Source organism: Vicia villosa, linkage group LG4 (genome assembly GCF_029867415.1).
Source record: "Vicia villosa cultivar HV-30 ecotype Madison, WI linkage group LG4, Vvil1.0, whole genome shotgun sequence".
NCBI lineage: Eukaryota > Viridiplantae > Streptophyta > Magnoliopsida > Fabales > Fabaceae > Vicia > Vicia villosa.
In genome coordinates, this window is record NC_081183.1 from 5,749,150 (window position 1) to 5,755,148 (window position 5,999).

Below are 5,999 nucleotides of genomic sequence, written 5' to 3' on the forward strand. Positions count from 1 at the left end.
ACATCGTGAATTTTATGTAGTATAGCAAACAAAAATCTTCCAAAATACCACTATAACCAAGTTTAATGAACTTCCTGACTTTTATGTGTAGCAACCTGCCTAAAAATTTCAGCTTTCGAGTCGCCACCTATTCTGAAGGGCGAATAGGAAACCCTACGCAGATAAGAGATTGAGGGTAAGTTATTATAATCAGGCTGAGGGAAGGTGTTAGGCACCCTCAGCCCTTTCCTAAAGGCTAATGTTCAAAGATTAGGGTTGCATGGCAGGATTTGTAAAGAAATGTGGCAAATAGAATTTTAATGACATGATTGAGATTTTGAAGAGGGGGACTCGCCTTGTTGCCAAGTGCCTACGTACCTCCTTAGGGAGGATCAGAGTCTACGTAGTTCGGGAAGGGTTGTACGCCATTTAGAGTTTGAATTTGATTTGATATGGTTTTTTAGAGGCTTTTTGAATGGCCTATCGTAGTTTGATTGTATGGTAATTTTGGATGGATTTTAGAATTATTCTAGGGTTTGGGCGTACAACCCTGATTTGGCACAATTAACCGCAATGATCAATAGGTTTGATCACCATAGTTAAAAGATTAAGGATTTGCATTGTTACCAATTCAAATCGATTAATTCGATTATCACTAATAACAACTTATTGTATTTTATTATTTTATGAATTTTATTTTTTATACTGTTACCTCTCATAATCGATTAGCACGACTACAAATAATAACAAGTTAAATTAAATAATGAGGCGAGATTAATCATCACAATCAATAAGATGATTGCAACCATTTAACCGAATTTAGTTTGATTTTTATTTTTAATTAAACAGTATTTTAATTAAAAATTATTGTTAACCACAGCGATCAATCGATTTAATCGGCGCGAATAACAAATTAAAATTTTTTAATATAAATGTCATACATTGATTTTATTTAAAAAAATAATTATAACACAATTAATATATATAAAAATAAATGTTATAATTAAAAATAATACAACAATCAAAATTTATTAAGTTTTTATTAGGGATTTGATTAAGTGTGGCATTTTTAGGAGGCTCATGTTATAGGGACTCAACCAGGGGCGTTAAATCTGAAGTTAATGGGACTGTATGGTCAGATTAAGAGGGTGTACGGTGAGAGCTATGATAAGGAGCGCACAGGATCATGTAGGAAATTTTAGAAAAATAATATGTTGGAGGAGGGATTCGAACCTGTGACCTCACCCTCCATGACACGCTTCTTAACCATTCCAACCAAATGACGCGCTTGTTTATAATACACCTTCAGTACAACAAATACGAAACAAGACTCTAAATGGAAATCATGCTCGCGAAATTCAAACCAGCAAATTAAGTGATGACACATTATCATCTTCTCAAACGCGCCTGTAACAACTTTACGAAATTAGCTACGATTTAGCTGCGAGTTTATTCGTAGCCATTAAACTTAGGAAAATAGCGATTAGGCCCTCCCTGAGTATAAATGTTTCGCACCCCTTCAATCTTGTTCGTATCAACCTTGCGAACACAGCTATACCCTCGATTTAGCTTAATTTTACCTCTATAGCAAAACCCCAAATTGGAAACCCTAGAACTCAAAACGGACTCCCATGGTAACACTCGATTACGATGCGTAAGCTTAAAATAACCAACCCAGAATCGTTCACGACATTGAAACAAACATGAATATGCAATTATATTTCAATAATGATGCGTATACAGTCCAGATCGAAGAGGTTTTCAGAGTGACTTACTTTGATGAATAGGAGAATGTTCTGGGGGTGTTGATGACGCGCGAGTATCTAGACACGTTCCTAATCCCTCAACGAAGCTATTGCAACTTTCAAACTGGAATGAAACGCCTTAATTCCCTGAAACCGATTTTGAGTTTCTTGGAGAATTTTTGTGTTCTTGCAAGTTCTCTTCTCTGCAGCTTTTCGACCCCTAGTCCATTGGCTTGTGTTGTATACTTATAGGAGAGTAGAATTAGGGTAAATCTTTGTCCAAAACCTCACTTAAATCCAATCTTCCTAATTTGAGAAATTGATTTTATTTCTTGCATTTTAAGCTACTATATTTGGCCCAATTTGTATTAATTTCCTTCTCAAATCAGTATGCACGAAATTATATTATATTTGGACATTAATTCTGATTGGAAATCACACAAAATCTAATTTTAACAAAATATTTGATCTTTAATCTTTATTAAATCATAAAAGTGAAATAAAAATCATATTAATTCAAATATAATGCTAATTTTTGTGGCAAGTGGTTTTTGGGCATGCTAATAGATTGTGGACCAAGTTTGTATGAAAAAACTATGGGCCCTTTTGCAAAGTTTCTTCATTTGAACCCTCCTTTTTCACATTTGGTCCCTAAAAATCACCTAACTTTGATCAAGCATATCTCCTTCAATTTTTGAGCTATGAGGGAGTTCTAATACTTTTTAGAAACCTTAAGAGGTCCTCTACAATCCACTTTGGAACATATTCTTCATTTGAAGCTTTTATCTTGACCATATTCTCTTTGGGAAAAAAAACTGCTTTTGAAGGATGCCTGATAATGACCTGTAATCTTTTGCCTTGTATCTCCTAAATGAAGCATTTCTAGCCTTGGCTTGTGAGACACAAAGTTGTAGAGAATTCAATTTCCTTCAAAATAGGCTTTGAGTGGGGAATTTCTGATGTTCCATGTGAAAGTTATGCCCAGTCAAAGTTGGGTTGACTTTCTTCTAAGAAACCCTAATTTGAACTTTTTTTGTATTTGTTCATCTCTGAGTTTCTATTAATGGAATCATGATCAATTCTTGATCAAATGATGGTTATGCACCTCATGTTTGCCCAATAATTATGGTTTGGATCATGCCTTAATTGTGATTGATCTTTCATTTTGAATCAGTTGACTGTGAATTATCTAGATCTTTTGAATGAGCCATGTCTTGAGATTTGAACTTTGCCTTTGTTATGAGAGAAGTGTGGGAGGTAAATTTTGGGGTATGACAGCTGCCCCTATTTAATTACCTTAGATTGGGTGACAAGAGGGTGTGTAGACCTCGCGTCGTTCCGATCGAAGAGTTATTAAATACTGGAAGGCCCCTAAATTTGCCTTGAGCTTGAGTATGGATGAAGAGAAATGTCCTGCTAAAGCCTAAGTCTTACATAGCGAGGACCTCTGTTGGTTGTGTAATCGGCTTGCTATGGCCAGCAAGCCTCCGCAGTTTGTGAACCCCTACTTACTATAGTTCTAGTAAGTCTTCGTAGTTTGTGAACCCCTCACTTACTATAGTTCTAGTAAGTCTTCATAGTTTGCGGACCCCTCACTTACTATAGTTCTAGTAAGTCTTCGTAGTTTGTGAACCCCTACTTACCATAGTTCTGGTAAGTTTTCGCAGTTTGCGGACCCCTCACTTACTATAGTTCTAGTAAGTCTTCGTAGTTTGTGAACCCCTCACTTACTATAGTTCTAGTAAGTCTTCGTAGTTTGTGAACCCCTACTTACCATAGTTCTGGTAAGTTTTCGCAGTTTGTGGACCTCTATAGGATCGCTTGCTATAGTTCTAGCAAGTTCACCTGCACCAACAGGGTTATCTACAAGTGTAGTTGCAGAATTTACCTGTGTAGAATGTTTGTTTTTTTTTGTAAATGCGTATGCATCATGTTTATGCGTCATGCGCATGCCCCTGTTGTTTGTATAATGCGTATGTGTGAATGCTTACACATGTATATGTTGTATGTATATTGATGAATGTATGCACTAATGTATATATGATAATCCTGACACCTATCACTCATCTCCTTATCACCCATTGCCTTTTTCTTTTTGAATTGTTTGTGACTTCTGGCTCAGTCTGATTAATCCATTGATACCATCCTTTGTAATGATATTCTGCTAGATTTAAGTGATCGCATCGCGGGGCGTTTGTAGCCTTCCGGAGTTTTCATAGTCTTATTCTATTGCTTTTGTGTTGAAAGTTTGTAAGTTTCTCATGTTAAATCCATGTTAAAAGTTTATAAAAATAAATTATCCTTTGCAAATGTTACTGAAATTAGAAATGAAGTGTAGTATGCAAAAAAGGAAATTTATTGATATTGCCTTGAATTGGCGAATGTACAGAAATGCGAAGAAAGGAAATGACAAATAGAAATGATATTAATACTGCCGTTGCTTTTTGTTATCGAGGGCCCCAATAATCCTTCGACTTCAGAAGTAGATGATTGCACGATACCCTATCCTTCGTAGTTTGCCTTCGGCTTATGTCCGGTAATCCTGCTTTTGCTAGGCATAGTACTTCTTGACCGCGTCCGAGTTGATTGGGTGCGGTAGCTCATTCCCATCCATTGTAGTGAGGACTAATGCCCCTCCTGAGAACACCGTTTTTACAATGTATGGACCTTCATAGTTTGGTGTCCATTTTCCACGAGCGTTGAGTCGAGGTAGTAGTATCTTCTTGAGGACAATGTCACCTTCTTTGTAGGTTCGAGGTCGGACCTTCTTATCGAACGCTTTTTTCATTCTCTTCTGATAGAGTTGTCCATGACACAAGGCTGTCAGTCGCTTTTCTTCAATGAGATTAAGCTGATCAAAACGAGTTTTTACCCATTCCGATTCTTCTAACTTTGTGTCAGCTATGACTCTTAGTGACGGGATCTCCACTTCGATTGGGAGGACAACTTCCATACCGTAGACTAGGGAGAAGGGGGTTGCCCCTGTAGACGTACGCACCGAGGTTCTATAACCGTGTAAGGCGAATGGGAGCATTTCGTGCCAATCCTTGTATGTTTTCACCATATTTTGTATTATCTTTTTGATATTCTTATTTGCAGCTTCGATAGCGCCATTCATCTTAGGCCTGTATGGTGAAGAATTGTGGTGTTCGATCTTGAACTCCTCGCACAGCTCCCTCATCATGTTATTGTTCAGATTCGACCCATTATCGGTGATAATCCTGCTTGGAACTCCATACCGACATATGATATTATGCTTGATGAACCGAGTGACTACTTGTCTCGTCACGTTGGTGTAAGAGGCAGCTTCGACCCATTTGGTGAAGTAGTCTATGGCAACCAATATAAATCGATGTCCATTCGAAGCTTTAGGTTCTATCATCCCTATCATGTCGATTCCCCACATTGCAAATGGCCATGGTGAACTCAGAACGTTCAACGGGTTTGGTGGTACGTGCACCTTGTCAGCGTAGATCTGGCACTTGTGACAGGTCCTTGCATATTGGAAACAGTCGGCCTCCATTGTCAACCAGTAATACCCTGCTCGCAGTATCTTTCTAGCCATTGAGTGTCCGTTTGCATGGGTCCCAAAGGTTCCTTCATGTACATCCCTGATAATCTCCTTGGCCTCGTTTTTATCTACACATCTCAACAACACTGAGTCATAGTTCCTTTTGTATAAGATGCTTCCGCTTAAGAAGAACTTGGATGCAAGTCTTCTCAGTGTCTTTTTATCAATTGTTGAGGCATTCTCCGGGTATTCCTGTTTTTCCAGGTACATTTTTATGTCATGGTACCATGGTCTGTTGTCGGACTGCTCCTCAATCGCAAGGCAATGGGCAGGTTCGTCAAAGTGTTTAACAGTTATCCGTGGTTCATGGTTTGGCCAGGTCACCTTGAACATAGAGGAGAGCGTTGCTAGTGCATCGGCTATTTGATTTTCTTCCCTCGGGATATGAGTAAAAGTGATAGTATCAAATTCAGCCATCAACTCCAATATAAGGTCTCGGTTTGGGATTAGTTTTGCATCTCGAGTGTCCCATTCTTTGTTGACTTGATGGATTACCAATGCTGAGTCTCCGTATACATCAAGGAGTTTGATCCTTAGGTCGATTGCAGCTTCTAACCCCAATATGCATGCTTCGTATTCTGCAATGTTGTTGGTACAGTCGAAACATAGTCTTGCGGTGAAGGGTAAGTGTCGGTCATCGGGAGATGTCAATACTGCCCCTATGCCATGTCCTAGTGCATTTGAGGCACCGTCGAACATGAGTT